Here is an 18,273-nt window from a genome sequence, read left to right on the forward strand (position 1 = left end):
CGGGGCAGCCTTGGCATGGTTTATCGAGTTGGAACCCGAAAGGCTCGCCGATTGGGACAATTTAGCTAATGAGTTCCTTCGGCAGTACAAATTTAACACTCTGACGACCCTTACTAGGGAGGACCTTTTGAGGACCACTAAAGGGAAAAATGAGGCCGTTCGCGCCTATGCTCAAAGGTGGAGGGCCTTAGGCGTGCAAGTGAAACCACCTGTTCCCAAAGAAGAGTTGATGGACATCTTCCTCAAGGCACTGCCCTTTGAATACTTTGATAAGTTGAACACCTCTGGGTGTTAAACGTTCGCGCATTTGATTAAGGTGGCGGAACGCCATGAATGGGCGTTGCGAGAGAAGAAAATACCCGACTCGTCCTTTAGACGCTAATACCCTATGAGAAGGGATAAAGAGTAAATTGGAGAAGTGGCGCTTGTCCCTAACCCACCTAAATCGAAAAAAATTTCACCTTCTACCCCTACCCAAAGAGCTTCTTCTTGGACCGTTCCTAAACCGCCGGAACCAAGAAAAAGAAACCAACTTGTTTTTACCCCCACTGCCTCGACCTTTGTTTAAACTACTACCCATGCTGCTGGAGAACCGATTGGTTGCAAAGGGGCCTCCTAGAGCGAATCCTCCTCGGTTCGCTGGGTTTGATGAGACCCGGACATGTGTGTATCACATGGGAGAAAGGGGGCACAATGTTGACAACTGTCTAGCTTTTAAATACAAGGTACAAGCCCTGATTGACGGTAAGGTCTTGGAATTTGATAGGACCGAACCAAATGTGCAACGGAATCCTTTACCGGAACATCGCGAGGTGAACAAGATGACTATGAAGAAACTTTGGAATTCATAATGGATGTGGAAAGAATGAGAGACATCCCGACGCTAGCTTTGCAATACCCTAAGGGAACAACTATTTCCAAGGAAAAAAAGAAGACATGTCTGGAATGGCTGATTGATCTAGGTGTCATTGGGAGAATGGAAGATACTACCTTCAAGGGAACCTATGTAACCATTAATATGGTAGCAAAGGAGTTCATGATGAGAGCTACAAGAGAGAAGACTTGGAGAGTTCCTTCAGGATACTTAATGAATGTCCAAGATGGCGAAGAAACCGAAGAGCTAGATGATTACGAAATCCGCCTTGAGAAAGGCCGCCGAGGTGACGGAAGGTTCATGCAGAAAGCCCTTAAAAGAGGCGAGATCGTTGACAATCTTGGAGAAGATAACGGCGGCTACAACTTTAAGGTCTTGTATTCAGCACCGCCAAACTTTTTCGTTGATTCGGGAGAAATAATTCCCGACGGTTGGAGCGGTATGGACAACCCCGACAATGAAGAGTTTGTGGGGGCAGTTGATGAAGTTAAGAATCAAGAGGTCCCTCAAGATGAACAGAAGAATCAAGAGTCCAACATGAGACTTTTTAATCTGGAAACCCACGTACGTCATCTAACGAGTATGGTGGCGGAATTATCTTAATTGGTGGTCAAGAACAATACTACAACAGTGGAAGAAAGTATGCAGATCCTAGAGACACGGCGGACCATTGAAACGCAGAATCGACGGATCATTGTGTTACAAGAACAAGGCGACGACATTTCGAAGAAGGTGGACGAACCGAAAGAGTTGCTCATGCCAATCACCCAACCTTGAAATATTCCGCCCCAAGGCGTGAATCCGAGGGTGACTTTCCGTGTCAAGTATGATGGTCTTGGGTGTCCCTCGGCACATATTTCGTATTATCTCCGCCAAATAGTTGGTCATCATGAAGATGATGAAACCTTGATCCAGAATTTTAAACATAGTTTAACTGGTCTCGCGTTGGCTTGGTTCCAATCAATTGATCTGGATTGGGTCCCAAACCGGGAAGAACTATTAGAGCACTTCGTACGACACTTTGAAGCTGGGATTAGGGGATACTTCACCAAAGCCAACTTGCTGAATATTAGAAAGGGAGAAAATGAGAGTTTTGAACTCTTCGCCGGAAGGTGGAAAAAACACGCTATGATGGTACAACCACCGCTATCAAAAAGGGAAATGTTGGAATTCATGCTCAAATCATCTTTGGCGGAATATTTTGATCATATGTACGCGTACACATATTCCTCCTTCCAACACATGGTGGATGTTGGTATGAGAATAGAGGGCATTATCATGAGAGTCAAGAGGGAAAGGCAAAGGCGCTTCAATGAAGGAAATGCCGCTAATGCAATACCGGCGAGGCCATGTCCCGAACATAATCCTGAAAGCATCCATGAGGATGAAATGATTAGGATGGTAGATGTCCCGATCCGTTTTGTGATCGATCCGAATAAGGTGGATAACTAGGAAGCGTCTAGTTCGGAGAAACCGTCGGCGTTAGATTCATCTTGTGAAGAAGTAACGGAAGTCTCGAAAGGTCGAGATGATGGAATTAAACCTGTAAAGATTAAAATGTCGCCCATGGAGGAATATGACCCAAAGGCGGTACATTGGGATTACGGGACCGATGAAATTGACGCCGTGATGAGATCCGGAAGATGTTATGCTCCTAGGGAGGTGGAGCCTAAGAAGAAAATCCCAACGTCCGAAGAAGTCGAAAAGCTCCAATCCGTTGTAAGAACCAGCGAATATGAGGTCGTTGATCAACTTCGAAAGATGCCCGCACAAATCTCCTTGCTCGACCTCTTTAAAAATTCAGAGAAGCACAAGGACGCCCTTCTGAAGGTATTGAACGAAGTCCACGTTCCTGAAACTATAAACAAAGTCCAGCTGGGAGACTTCATGGGCGCCATTCTTTTAAAGGATCAGATTTCTTTTTCGAATGAAGATTTCCCGAGAGAAGGGCGTGTTCACAACAAGGCTTTTTATATCTCCCTAAGGTGCCATGGAAAAGAGGTACCTCATGTCTTGATTGATAATGGCTCAACTTTTAATCTGTGTCCTCTAAGCACTCTAAAGAGCATGGGGATAAATGAAAACTTCATCAAGACGTCCAAAGCAACTATCCGCTCATTCGACGGAGTTTCTAAGAACGTGGTGGGTGAGATCAAATTGGATGTCTCCATTGGACCGGTAACTTTCTCCATACCGTTTCAGGTTCTAGATATCCCTAGTGCTTTTACTTTGCTCTTGGGAAGACCGTGGATCCATGTCTCTGGGGCGGTACCTTCTTCTCTACATCAGAAGGTTAAGTTTGTGGTCCGAAGCCAACCGATCACTATCCACGGTGAAACGGGACATCGCACTTCTCCGAAAGGAATGGTTCCCTACATTGAGCCCCTAAAGGAGGATGAACTTAGTTATCACACTTTCGACATCGTATCCGTCATGCATGTACCATCTGATGCGAGGATAGCTACTCCGGAGCCGTCAAAACCTGCAACTATGGCTGGAAAGGTGCTCCTCAAATGGTTTCATCCCCGGCACTGGATTGGGGAAGTATGGCCGGGGAATCCGTAATCCCTTGAGTCTTAACTCAAATGACCACAAGGTTGGTCTAGGATACAAGGAAATGGGAAGACATGATACAGGTCGAGGCCGAGATCGAAACAAGTGTTATGGAGATCGAGGACGTTGTGGACACCGAGGTGGCTGCTTTAGTGGCACTAATATCCGGAAAGCTAGAGGGAAAATGTTTGAAAATCCCTTATCTAGAGTATTCTCTAAAGGAGGTAAATGGCTTGAGGATGAAGATATTTCTGATACTGCGGAGCCGGACTTATTCAACCCATTTCTGGACAATCGGATGAATGTGATCATTGAATGGCTCGATGACGATTTTCCTACCCCCGAGTAAAAGGTTCTTTCTGAACTTTACCTTTCAATACATTTCAATTACTGCATTTGTTTCTTCTAGCTAAAGCTTTTCGCTATTTCTTCTTTTAAGCACCCTTTGGATCTCGTATTGTGATTCAAGAATTGCGATATTGTATTGCCATTAGTCGCATCTATCAATAAAAATCATCTCCAGTTTTATTAAGGATATATGGAACAACGGATTAGTCCGATGATGACAATTGCCCCGACCATATAACTTGAGGCCCGATCCGCCATATGATCTTGGGTTTTAAAATAACACTTTGAGAACTAGGATGTCCGAAAGATCAAGGACTAGTTCTCTTTCCTGTTCGTTTCCTTCAAAAAGAAATTCAAAAATGTTTTTGTCAAAGTAAGTCATGCATTCTGTAATTTCATCATTTTGATGTACTAATCTTTCTTGATGCATTTCGGGTATATCATCCCACCCATGCATAACAGGTTAATATGTGACTCGGATCAACTCAATGACTACTCATATGAGATTGCTGAAGAGGAAGCAGAGGTGAGTGATATCAAGAAAGAATGGGATTGTTTTGAAGAGTCCAAGCCTCCCATTTTTGAAGAACCTATTATTGTCAATCTGGGAGACTTAGTTTGTGTTAAAGAGGTGAAAATAGGGGGGTATCTATCTGCAATCGACGTCTTGAGAATGACAGCGTTGCTTAAAGAATATCGGGATATCTTCGCCTGGTCATATGCTGACATGCCTGGATTGGACCGAGATATAGTGGAACATGCTTTGCCCACAAATCTTGCTTGCACGCCAGTTAACAAAGAAGAAGTGATGAAACTTCTCAAAGTGGGGTTCATCGAGGCCGTCCCATATGCTGATTGGGTCGCTAACATTGTACCGCTTAAGAAGAAATATAGGAGAATCCGAATATGCGTGGACTATCGAGATCCGAACAAAGTTAGTTCAAAGGATGACTTCCCTTTATCGCATATTGACGTGCTCGTCGATAGCACCGCGGGCTTTGAATTATTCTCCTTCATGGATGGCTTCTCGGGATATAATCAAATCATGCTAAAATAAGAAGACAAGATCAAGACCTCATTCGTTACCCAATGGGGAATTTTCTGCTATAAAGTCATGCCTTTTGGATTGAAAAATGCAGGGGCAACATATCAAAGAGCTATGGTGACTCTGTTCCACGATATGATACACAAGGAAGTGGAAGTCTATGTGGATGATATAATCGACAAGTCCAAACCAGGAGAAGATCACGTCCAAGTATTAAGAAAGTTATTTGATCGGCTGAGGAAATACAAGCTCAAGCCGAACCCCGCGAAATGTGTATTTGGAGCCAAATCTGGAAAACCGCTTGGATTCGTCGTAAGCGACCGCGGTATCGAAATTGTCCCTTCTAAAATCAAAGTCATATGGGAAATGGGGACTCCCTCTACTGTTAAAGAAGTAAGGGGTCTACTTGGAAGGCTGAATTACATATCCGGGTTCATATCGCAGTTGTTGGAAACGGCGAAACCCTTCTTCAAACTTCTAAAAAAGGGTGCAAAAGTGAAGTGGGATTCCGATTGTCGGCAAGCATTCGAGAAGATCAAGGAATATTTGGTGCAACCTCCGATACTAGTACCTCCAATCCCTAATGTTCCTTTGACTTTATATTCGACAATTCATAATGAGTCCTTGGGAGCTTTACTGGCCCAAACTAACCCGAAGGCTCGAAAGGAACGAGCCATCTACTATCTGAGGCAAAAAGTTCACCGCATCCGAAGTTAAATACTCATCAGTGGAAAGAACCTTGGTAGCATTGGTTTGGGTCCTCCATAGACTAAGGCAGTATATCTTGCATTATCATATCCAATTAGTCACCGAGAACGACCCTATCAAGTATCTCCTGGAAAAACCAGCTTTATTGGGAAAGATGGCCAAGTGGCAAGTGCTCCTTTCGGAGTTTAACATCAGACCCTCTCCCCAAAAATCTGTCAAGGGAAGAGCGATTGCTGACATGTTGGCCGAAAATCCTCCTAAGGAAATCCCGGAGCAAAGTGATAGAGGTCAAGTTTTGAATATATCTAAAGACAAATGAACGATGTACTTTAATAGCGCTGTGAATCTTCTTTGGGTCGGCACGGGGGCAATTCTAATATCCCTTGAAGATCAACATTATCCCGTTTCGGCCAAGTTGGTATTCCCGTGCACCAATAACATTTCTGAATATGAAACTTGCATCCTTGGGTTACAACTGGCCATTTCATTGAAAATAAAGAAGCTGCTGGTATATAGAGATTCCATGCTCATCATCCTACAAGCCCAAGGGGCGTGGAAAACAAAAGACCCTAAGCTCATCCCTTATCATAAATTCCTCGAAGAACCGATCCAACATTTTGAGGAGATCACATTCGAGTATTTACCAAGAACTCAAAATCACTTTGCTGATGCTTTGGCTACACTATCGGCTATGTTACAAGTACAAGATAACCTTGAGATAAAGCCGTTGAGGATTGACATCCTTAATCAACCAGCATCTTGCATGGTCATCGAAGAAGAACTTGATGAAGAACCATGGTATCATGACATTAAAAATTACCCGCTAAAGGGCGAATTCCCACAAGACAGCCAACTAGAAGATAAGAAATACATTAGCAAGATATCTTCTAAATTCTTCCTCAGTGGACATATCCTATACAAGAGATCCTTTGATTCGATCTTACTAAGGTGCGTAAATGCCAAAGAAGAAAATCTCATTATGAAAAAGATCCATGAAGGAGAATGCGGACCACACATGAACGGTCATCTCCTCGCCAAAAAGATCATGAGACTCCGATATTACTAGATGACTATCGAGTCAGATTACAATCAACATGTTAGGTCTTGTCATCGGTGCCGGGTATATGGCGACAAGATAAATGCGCCGCCAAATGAATCGCATCAAATGTCGGAACCTTGGCTGTTCTCTATGTGGGGGATTGACATGATTGGTCCCATCAACCCAAAGGCCTCAAATGGACATCGTTTTATTCTGGTGGCCATTGATTACTTCACCAAGTGGATTGAAGCTAACTCATATGCCAATGTCACCACAAATAGTGTGGCTAAATTCATCAAACGGGATATCATCTCAAGATATGGAGTCCCATAAGCAATCATTATAGACAATGGCTCCAACCCGAATAACAAGGTTGTGGATCACTTGTTGGATCAATTCAAGGTATGATACCTTAATTCTTCACCTTACTGCCCCCAAATGAATGGAGCTGTGGAAGCAGCAAATAAGAACATCAAAAAGATATTAGCCAAGACCGCTCAGAAATATCGAGATTGGCACGAAAGATTGCCATATGTCCTCATGGCCTATCGAACTTCGATTCGTACTACAACCAAGGCAACTCCCTACTCATTGGTATACGGTATGGAAGCAGTCCTACCAATAGAAGTTGAAATTCCCTCTTTAAGGGTCTTTTCTCGGGTCGAACTATCGGAAAATGAGTGGAATCAACAGAGATATGAGCGATTAAATCTGATTGATGAAAAGCGACTAAAGGCCATTTGCCATGGTCAAAACTATCAAAAGAAAGTGGCCGGAGCTTTTAACAAGAAAGTCAAGCCTAGGAATTTTGAAGCGGGGATGCTAGTTGTGGGAAAGATACTCCCAAATACTCAACACCCAGGATGCAAGTTTATACCAAACTATGAAGGCCCCTACGTGATTCAGAAAGTTTTATCCGGGGGAACTCTTATCCTTGTAAACATGGATGGAGAAGAATTAGCAAGTCTGGTAAATATAGATACCATGAAGAAATACTATCCTTGAAATAAAATCAAGCTTCGAAAAAATTGATGAGCAAATCTGAGTCACATAAAAATTTGCATCCGCATGCCGTTGCATACCCGCATTTGCATATGTTTGTATTTTGCGGGGAGGCTCGAAGTCATGAAGAATCTTGCAGACCTATTGATCAAACAGGAAATCATTTCTGATTTAAAAAAAAATCCTGAATATTTGTAATTGATTGATTCCTTTTGTTTATCTAGGAAACATGAATTGACATTTGAAGAAGACGGGTTTGAGGTTCTCTCCTTTTATGAAGGATGCTCATCTACAATAAAATGCGTTATCATACTTGTCACTAAAAAATTTTGATCTGCAAAGCCGCAAGGCCTCCTTTTAAAGAAACATCCCCTTTAAATTTCACAAACACCTTTTGAATATATCCTTCGTGATAAAAATTTCCGTAAATGGTGAATTTTGATGAAAATGCCCCGAGGTCCTATAAAAGGGTATGTTTTGAAAGCTTTTCAAAAGGATGATCATTCGGATGAAAACAGGCAAGCCTTATCCTCAAACACGTCCCCGATACACTTGAGCGATGAGTGAAAGTGACAGAGAGAAAAAGCTTAATCTTGGGACGTAGGGATCATTCGCGGTGATTATATGGATTGAAATGACGAAAGGCATTCTCATTTCAAATTTTCCATATACACTTATATCCCTTGACAACCATTTTGAACCAAAAAAGGGAGAAATTTTCTAGATAAAACCCTGTCAAGAACACCGGGGCATATTTGGAGGTTCGTTGGTTGATTCCTTGGAGAAAAGATCAAGGTAAGATTTTATTGTGCTGACTCGCATCAATGCATGCGTGATAGCTTCAGGTGATTGCTTGCAGAAGCTTGGAACATCTTTGAGTAAAGAAAAGTATTTCATTTCTATATCCCCAAACACTTTATCCTTTGACGAACCAATTTGAGCCTTTGATTTTCATTTCTAAACTATTGTTGGTGATCACCTCCCTATCTTGGGGCAAGACAAAGGAATTACCAGCAATAAGTCAAAAGCATAATCGGAAGAATTTTCGATCCTGGTTTCGAAAAGAGCCGATCAATACAGAAAATAACAAGAAACTAAAGGGCTAGAAAAAGCAAAGTGTTTGGTAAAAGCAAAGGCCAAAGCCCATTTAAAAGCATCCCATAAAGGGACAAAGTTTGAAAAATTACAATGAAAGGAGCAAAATCCTCAAAGTCGACTGAAGAAAAACATTCATGAGTCTTCCTTAAAGTAAATGATTGATGGTAAAAATATCAAGGTGATCACCTATGTTCACCCCTCTTTTGAAAATATGGCATTTCTCAAAAAGCCTACCTTGAACCAAGATACAACTTATCCTCCGAAACTTTTTCGATCTAGAGATGTCTCGAGCCGATGCGAGAGATCACACAAGAAGCTACCGCTTAAAGAGGTAAGTACAATCCTGTCTTATCATGTCTTCGGGGTTCTTGACTTGTAGACCCGAAGAAGCTATTCCCGATCAAGGTTCATTTCTTAGCCTCAAGATGAATATCCTTTGATAAACTTTTGACCTAGCCTAAATTACGGTCCCTTTTAAATGCCTTCTCCGATCAAGCGGATTGTATGCATCTCGAATGATCCCGAAACCTCAAGGTTAGGTTTCCTGTGAGCGGATTCGAGTTTCAAGAAAGGCCTTCCCAAATGGTGAGAAGCCCTCTTGGATGAAGGAAACCCCTTTTGAAAATTTTTTAAAACAATCTTTTTGAAGAATACTCAGGTTGTGACATTCAAAATTCATCCCCAGTGAAGATTTGAACATGGTGCTATTCGACAATGTGTTTGGACACGCTTCCTTCACAAATACAATTAGGAAATCTGTTTGGAATTCCTAAGTTTCTCCCGAATTTAGGATCACCACTCTTTTATCATAAATCCAAGAGTCTCGACCCACCGGGTTACTACGAAAATAACACTAATGACGTTTAGTTGAATATCTGCAGGTTTTCTAGTGTCCCCGAATCCTCCAAACGACTGTACTTGTAAAGATTTAACCAATTTGGATTTTTTGCGGGTCTTCCGGTATCCCCGGATCCTCGACTAATCATCTTTTAAAATTTGAAAATTAGGTTTAAGCTTTTGTAGGTACTCTAGTAATCCTAGGTACTCGGATGTCACCCTCATCTTTTAAAATTTGAAAATCGGGTTCGAGCTTCTGTAGGCACGCTAGTAATCCTAGGTCCTCGGATGGCACCCATCTCTCTTTTAAGTCTAGAATTTAGTCCAAGTTTCCAAAGGATTCCTAGTAACTATAGGTCCTTGGAACGATATCCTTGTTATCGCTTTTGTCGATCCCGGAAAGAAGACATTAGGGTAACCTTTAATTAGTGAATTCCTTCCTATATGATAACCAACCTCTTTTGAAACGGTGAATTCCTTCCTACATGATAGCCAACCTCATTTTAAAACGGTGAATTCCTTCCTACGGGATAGCCAATCTCATTTTAAAACGGTGAATTCCTTCCTACATGATAGCCAACCTCTTTTTAAAACGGTGAATTCCTTCCTACACGATAGCCAACCTCTTTTTAAATTGGTGAATTCCTTCCCACGGGATAGCCAATCTCCATTTTAAACGGTGAATTCCTTCCTACGGGATAGCCAATTTCCATTTTAAACGGTGAATTCCTTCCTACGGGATAGCAAATCTCCTTTTAATAGGTAAATGCCTTATTATAGGGTAAACCTTTCTTTTAACCTTCAAAGCGCCACGAAAAGACACTTAACATCGGACGGACGCCGATTGTTAAAAGGACTTCACGAACTATTCGGAGGTAATCCTATACGCTCGTTCTATCAACCTCCGACCAACGATCTTTAGACTGTTAATAGGTAAGCCACAAGTAAATCTCTCTCTCCTTATTTCTCTCTCACAATCAAAAATGAGCCGAAATAATCCTTCCATAGAATTTTGGACTTCAATGGCAAAGGTAAGATAATTGAATGTCAAAACTCATTTTTCTTAAAACTTTTCCCTAGTAGAGTTAATTAAAGATTCAGATGTCACCTTGTCTTTGAAAGCAACCTCTAACAGAGATTACTTTCAAAGAGGGACAATTGTTGACAACTGATTTTTGATCAAATATTTCTTAGTTTTATTTCACAAAAATTCACAAAAATTCATAAAAAGTCAAAAACAAATTTAAAAAATTCAAGTTTGGTAGCCTTGGCCAAGCATAAGGAACCATTTTTTAGAAAAAATAATTTTTCATATTTTTTACATTTTTTTAATATTTTTGAAAAATATGAAAATACAAGAAAATTCACAAAAAAATACTTCCCGACATCACAAAAATATAGAAAAATGTTCAGAATTTTTCTTTTAATTTGCTCTTCATATTGACCTCAAGAAAAATTAAAAATTAAATTCAATTTTAGGTGTTTCTTCAAAACACCAAGGGTTGAATTCGCCTAAAAAAATACAATTTGAGTCTTTTTATTTGCAATTTTTGCACATCTTGAGTCAAGACATTCAATTTCAGTCCTCTGCAACTTCAATTTGATCAATCACGCCCCCAATTACGCAAATTGCACGAATTGCACAAAAATTCCCAATATCTTTGCAATTTAGTCCCTAGAATTTCCAATTTTTGAAATTACTTTTAATCTAGGGATTTCGCAGCAAAATGGGACTACTCTCTAAGGTTTTCATATATTCTGAATCTATTGGCAGGGGTAATTTGATCCAATTTGATCAATTGGGCACTCAATTGAACTTTTCCCCAATTTGGGATTTTAGAAAAATTTGGGGTTTTTATAGAAATTGATTAGAACTTTTGGGCAAAATGACATTTCTAGATAATATTTAGGCCCCTAAGTTCAATTTTGAGGTTTAAATGTGAAAACTCCCCACGGATTTTAATTAATTTTAAAAATTACACGTCCGAACCGATTCAGGCCGGTCTGACCGCCGGTCGGACCGGTTGAACCGGTTCAGCCGGCCGGCCGGTCGGACCGGTTGAACCGGTTCAGAACGCGGTCATCTTCCCCAAATGACTTGCACGATTTTGGAGGTTTGAAGGCTGAGATTAAACGACCAAATTGATAGGCCGATTGACGCTAATTGGGCCAATTACCTTATGCGTTTTGTTCCTCGGGTCAAGACGCATCGATTGCCACGAGTATCACGGCCAATGGTTGCCGGAGCACGGCGGACGGAGCATTCAAAGTCCCGGCGCAGCAAAATTCAACACTCTCAAACCAGAGTGGAATTCGAGCTCGCTTTGGTTCGACGGAGGGCCAAACAGATCCGGACGGAATCATAACTAATTTCATCACCGTCCGACGATCAAATGGCACGTGCCGGGGCACGAGAAGTGAGTCGGCGAAGCTCGCCCGTACGCACCAAATTTTGAAAAGCTGATATAAAAGGAGCGAGAAGATTCACGAACGGGAGAGGCTCATTTGTGCTTGTTGGAGATAATAGAATATAGAGAGAGTGAGCTAGAGAGAAGAAAAAGCTCTCGTCGTCCGCCATTGATGAGAGCTTGAATGAAGATTGTGAGTTGCTCGCCCAGCCAATCCAGGCTTAATCGAGGCGTCGGATCATCACCGGAAGCTCGCCCGAGCTAGGAGGAAGTGATCGCCATAGCTCAATTGACCTGTAGCTTCCAAAACCGGTAAGTCGAGCTTCAAATTTCATTACTATGCATTCATGGCATTGCATCTCCTCGAATATGATTATTGCAATTGATGTGTGCGTTTTACTTCTGGAACATCACTAAGCACATCCGCGTTTCTATTTTGCATCGATTTTGCTCGAATCGCCCGATTTGAACCTTCAACCGATCGCGGTCGGGCTGAACATTGGACAGGCTTTTCTAGCCACTGCGAGCTCAATCAGAGCTCGAGGTAAGTCTCCCGAACTCCTTGTGATGCTCGTATATGAGTGAATTAGTCAATCATGCACTGTATTGTGTAATCGAACTACGAGATGTTGTTACGTGCGAAGCTCGATACTCATGATTTAGTCGATATAATTGTTTGATTCTGAGATATGTTAATCTGGAAGTCAAGTTGAGTAGATTGGTTTTGGTTTGGGGTTGATCGGCCGAGGTTTCACCGTCGGATCTCGCCGGGAAGTCTCGGTCGTCCGTTGCGTTGTAGTCGCGAGGAAGAAGACGAAGCCGACCCAGCGGGTCGGCGAGTCAACGATCCGAGTTGGCGAGCTCCAATTGGTCCAGCTCATGTCGAGTCGGCTCGGCCGTTGGCGCGAGCGAGCCGACTCGGATTTGATCCAACGGTTGAGATAATTAGGTTAGTTTGATTTTGGGCCGTTAGATTAGAATTTTCGAATTTTAGATAATTAGTTTATTTGTTAGAAAATCAAAGAAAATAAAAAACGGTGCCGTTTAGTTTAATAGGTGGGCGACGTCGTTTGGTAGCAGTGGCAAATGCGGCATTGTTTTGTAGCTTAGGAGAGCCAATGGCCTAGATCGAGTCCGAGGTTTAATCGTGGCCGCTCATTCAATATGCGATGCGGTGTCGTTTAGAGAGGGGGACCAGATGCGTCGTCGTTTTGGTTTAGGATGGGCAGACAGTCGAGATCGTTTCCGGGATTGATCTCGGCCATCCATTTATTTTTCGTATTTTTGAATATTAGGAATAGTTTTTGAAAAATCGGAAAATATTAGATAAATAGGATACGGTGTCGTTTTAGTGTCGAGTGGGTTTGATCCGGGTCTGGGTCGGGTTGACCGAGCGTTGACCGGGTTGACCCGGTCCGAAATATTAATAAAAAAATTAATAAAAATTTCATAAAAATTTTCTAAAATTCAAAAAATTCAATAAAATTCATAAAAATTCCCAAATTTTTCCAAAAAATTTCTAAAAAATGTTTAGATCGATTCGGGACTCTTATAGTTTGGATCGATAAATTTTGAAATTCCGAGGGTCGATTTACATCAATCCGGAAAATTATTGATTTTTAAAAAAAATACATGAAAATTCCAAAAAAATTAGAAAAAATTCCAAAAATTCTAAAAAATCAAAAAAAATGGGAAATGGCCACATTCAACTAGCCCGACCCTATTTTGTGATTTTTGGGTCCCGAACCTTCCAAAATGACCATTTTACCCTTACGGGCACTTGGCCCCGAAAATTTTCCGAACCACCCCGGAACTCGAATAGGTCTTTCTATGGGCTGATAGGGTCGTATCAAGCATGCCATGTTTGATTGATTAACTGATTTGATTGAGATTATCTTGATTGTGTTTTACTTTTTGATTGTGATTGATTAGGTTAGCAAATTCTCGTCCGCATGATATCATAGATCGTTAGAGCCTACCTCGTCCTAAATTTCATCTGCATGAATTCTTAGGTTAGAAAAATCACTCAACTTCGGTAACCGAAAGGGCGTCGATTCGAATTTCGGCGTAACCAAGTCCCCGGACCCACATCCCTGGTTCTCGTAGAATTGAACGGTTTCTCCCGACCGCTTGATAGAGTTCCCGGTCATACCCTCCAAAAATTGATCGATGGTGACTCCATATGCATGTACACTATGCACATGTCACCAGACCACACTAAGGTCGATCCCCGATATCAAAAATCTTCTTCACATCGCGATTCAAGTAATGGGTCATGGGAGAGACCCGTGCGCCAAGATCCATTGCCAATCGGGTCGGAAGCGTGGCTCGTCAACCTCGCCTCGCCTAGCCGGCATTCTTGTAAGAGGGTTGGGACAGGTCTCTGGACCAAAACGGTATAGCAAAAGAAGAAATTGAACTTTATTGGACATGGTGCAGAGTATGCTTAGCAATTCCAAACTTCCTAGGTCCTTGTGGACTGAAGCTCTTAAGATGGCAGCATACATATTGAGCCGAGTTCCAACTAAGGCTGTCCCAAAGACGCCTTTTGAGTTATTCAAAGGTTGGAAATCGAGTTTGCGACATTTATGCATTTGGGGATGTCATTGTAAAGTAAGAGTTTACAATCCACAGGAAAAGAAGTTAGAGCCAATGACAATATGTGGGTATTTTGTTGGATATGCCGAAAAGTTCAAGGGATATAGATTTTATTGTCCATCTCATACCACTAGATCCATAGAGTCGAGAAATGCGAAGGTTCTTGAAAATAACTAGATTAGTGGGAGTGATCGATTGGAGGACCAAGATCATTCATATGCTCAACCTTCCATATCAAGTACTAGATTTCTTATTGTTCATAACGGTCCTCCAATCCAACCGGTTGTTGCACAACTAATCATTGAGACTCCACAACCTGCTGATATTGATCCAGTAGATCCAATCGTTCAGCAATTACTAGAAAATGTTGAACAACGAGTTGAACAACATGTTTCCCAAGAAAACATTGATGCAACATTAAGAAGATCTACTAGAATAAAAAAAAATTAGCAATTCCTAGTGATTTCGCTGTGTATTTGCAAGAATCTTACTATAATGTAGGAGTTGAGAATGATCCTAAAACGTTTTCACAAGTCATGAATTGTGATAAATCTGATTTATGGTACAATGTCATGAAGGAAGAAATGAATTCTATGGCATCTAACGTAGTCTAGGATTTGATTGAGTTGTCTAATGGTAAGAAGACAATTGGTTGTAAATGGGTCTTTAAAACTAAAAAGGACTCATTCGATAATATTGAGAGATATAAAGCCAGACTTGTTGCAAAGGGATTCACTCAAAAGGAGAGAATCGATTACAATGAAACTTTTTCCCCGGTATCTAAGAAAGATTCTCTTTGTATCATTTTGTCATTGGTTGCCCATTTTGACATGAAATTGCATCAAATGGATGTGAAAATGGCATTCCTCGATGGAGAGCTAAAGGAAGAGGTTTATATGAAATAACTAGAAGGATTCTCCTATAGTAATGGTGAGCATTTGGGGTGCAAGTTCAAAAAATCTATATATGGCTTAAAACAAACATCCCGCTAATGGTACTTAAGATTTCATGGTGTCATCTCTTCATTCGATTTTGTAGAGAATGTCATGGATCAATGTATATACCGGAAGGTCCGTGGGAGCAAAATTTGTTTCCTTGTGTTGTATGTGGATGACATTTTACTTGCAACCAATGATAAGGGGCTGCTACATGAAGTAAAACAGTTTCTCTCTAAGAGTTTTGATATGAAGGATATAGGTGAGGCATCTTATGTCATTGGCATTGAGATCCATAGGGATAGAACTCGAGACATTTTGGGATTGTCTCAAGAAACCTATATTAATAAAGTTTTAAAGAGATTTCGGATGAAAGATTGTTCACTGAGTATAACACCTATTGTGAAGGGTGATAGGTTCAATTTGAACCAAGTACCCAAGGAATGATTCGAAAAGGAACAAATGAAAGACATTCCATATTCTTTTGCTATCGAAAGCTTAATATATGCTCAGGTTTGCACTTGACCCGATATTACGTTCACTATAGGAATGTTGGGAAGATATCAGAGTAATCCATATATTGACCACTCGAGAGCCGCAAAGAAGGTGATGAGGTACCTTTAAGGTACAAAATGTTACATGCTTATGTATAGGTGGATTGACAACTTGGAGATAGTGGTTATTCGGATTCGGACTTTACTAGTTGCGTTGATTCTCAAAAATCAACATCTTGATATATGTTTATGTTTGCTAGCGAAGCCGTATCATGGAGGAGTGCAAAGCGGATCTTAGCTACTATTTTCACTATGGAGATTGAGTTCGTTTATTATTTTGAGGCCACCTCGCATGGTATGTGGTTGAAGAGTTTCATTCGGGGCTTAGAGTTGTGGATTCTATTGATAGGCCATTAAGGTTGTTTTGTGACAATTCAAGCTGCAATTTTCATGACTAAAAATCACAAGAGTGGTAGTCGAAGCAAGCACATCGATATTAAGTATTTAGCCATAAGGGAATGTGTTAAGGAAAAGAAAGTGGTCATAGAATACATTAGCACCAAATTGATATTAGATGATTCTTTGACTAAAGGCATGCCACTAATAAAATACAAGGATCATGTGGTTATGATGGGAATAGGTCCTATCATGTAATTTTTATTTGTACGGACGAATTTCTGAAACTCTTTTTATTTATGATTTTTTTCTCAATTTTGGTGTACACATTCATTTATTCCGAGAAAAATAGCCATCTTTGACCTGGAATAAACTTAAGGTTTATCATTAAGTAGACCTAGAATAAACATAGGGTTTATTCATTAAGTTATGTTATCACATGTGGGCTGTTTTAGATGAGATAAGGCGTATTGTGATACATGGAAGATACCACTCATTCTAAGAGGACATATTGCCATAATTCATGTACTTTGTCTTCAGCATGAAGTTTTTGTGAATTTAGTTCAATATTTCATTAGATGAAATATTGGGATCAACTGGGAGAATGTTATAATATTTTATAGATAATGTGATCCAACATTTGATTTCATTAACGTTTTATTGATTGCATTAACTGGAGTGATAACAATTCTCGCCCAAGAGTCACGATGCCCAAAAGTTACGATGACGTCTAGATAGACAACGTTATCCGAAGGGGTGCAAATAGGAAAATATAAAAGGGTCATCTAAGTCAAACCCTCTATTGTAAGTTTTCATTCAAAACATATATTCATAATGTACATTACTGAGAGAACACATCCCATCGTATAGAGAGGACAATTGGCTAGAAGCACCCGTCGTCGATCGTTCAACCCTCCGCGAATTCGGATTTGTCAATCGTTTTTCATCAATGGCCAGAGGTAAGTAAAAATTCTTTACGTTTATGCATTTGGCCCTAATTATACGTGATTTTATTTGACAACATATAATTGGGCATTCGATCTTTAGAATTGCTTACAATTTTATATAAGGTGGACAATTTTCCTAATAACGTTTACTCGTGTTCCATAAACTACATAAGAGTTTTATGAGACACCTTGAATCCCGTATAAAACAAAAGATAACCCGATTGTCAAAGAGCTGAATAATGAAAATAGATGGCCGGAGGGCCGGAGAAACGGTGGTTTACATTGTAGTGGATATCAAAGGTTTGAGTCCTCTTATCTTCAACTCGTGAACTTAGTCAATACAAAGTTATATATGATAGTGCCCAATTTTTCCGATTCGGTGATTCGATCTATGATTTATCGGTCATCGACGTTGATAAGATCATTCCATTTTGCAGCATCCAGAGATAAGGAAGGGCGTAGTAAACAACGAAATACTTCGAGGAGTTGAAAATAAGTGTTGATTCGGAGAGTCCTGAGTAGGTCAACCTTTTGAACTGCTGCTGAATCCATGGGTAGGTAAGAAATAACCTGATGAGCTGAAATATCTTAGTAACTAGAGGAAAAGAAAGCAAAAGTAATTCCCGTAGTAGCGACAAGCGAAACGGGGGCAGTTTAAACTGTGAAAATGGGGTTGTGGGAGAGCAATACAAGCGTCGTGCTTCTAGATGAAACCGTGAAATGCTGCATCCTAAATGTCGATAGTTCAATAGCGGAAAGCATCATGAGCTTAATGTAAACCGCCTCGAACCTATTGAGCTTTGAATCCACGGCGTGAGAACTCGACAACTGCCTCGTCATGAACGGTCGAACTCTCCCGCTTGAAGGTGCCTCATCACGAGTGCGGCGTGTCCAACGTTCTTCCCAAGTCTCTGCCTTCTCGTTCCAAACTAATTCCAAACAGGGACTTGTGAAATCAAGCACTTGTTATGGATCGAGTTGATGACATGAC

This window comes from Rhodamnia argentea, chromosome 9 (assembly GCF_020921035.1).
Source record: "Rhodamnia argentea isolate NSW1041297 chromosome 9, ASM2092103v1, whole genome shotgun sequence".
In the NCBI taxonomy this organism is placed as follows: Eukaryota; Viridiplantae; Streptophyta; class Magnoliopsida; order Myrtales; family Myrtaceae; genus Rhodamnia; species Rhodamnia argentea.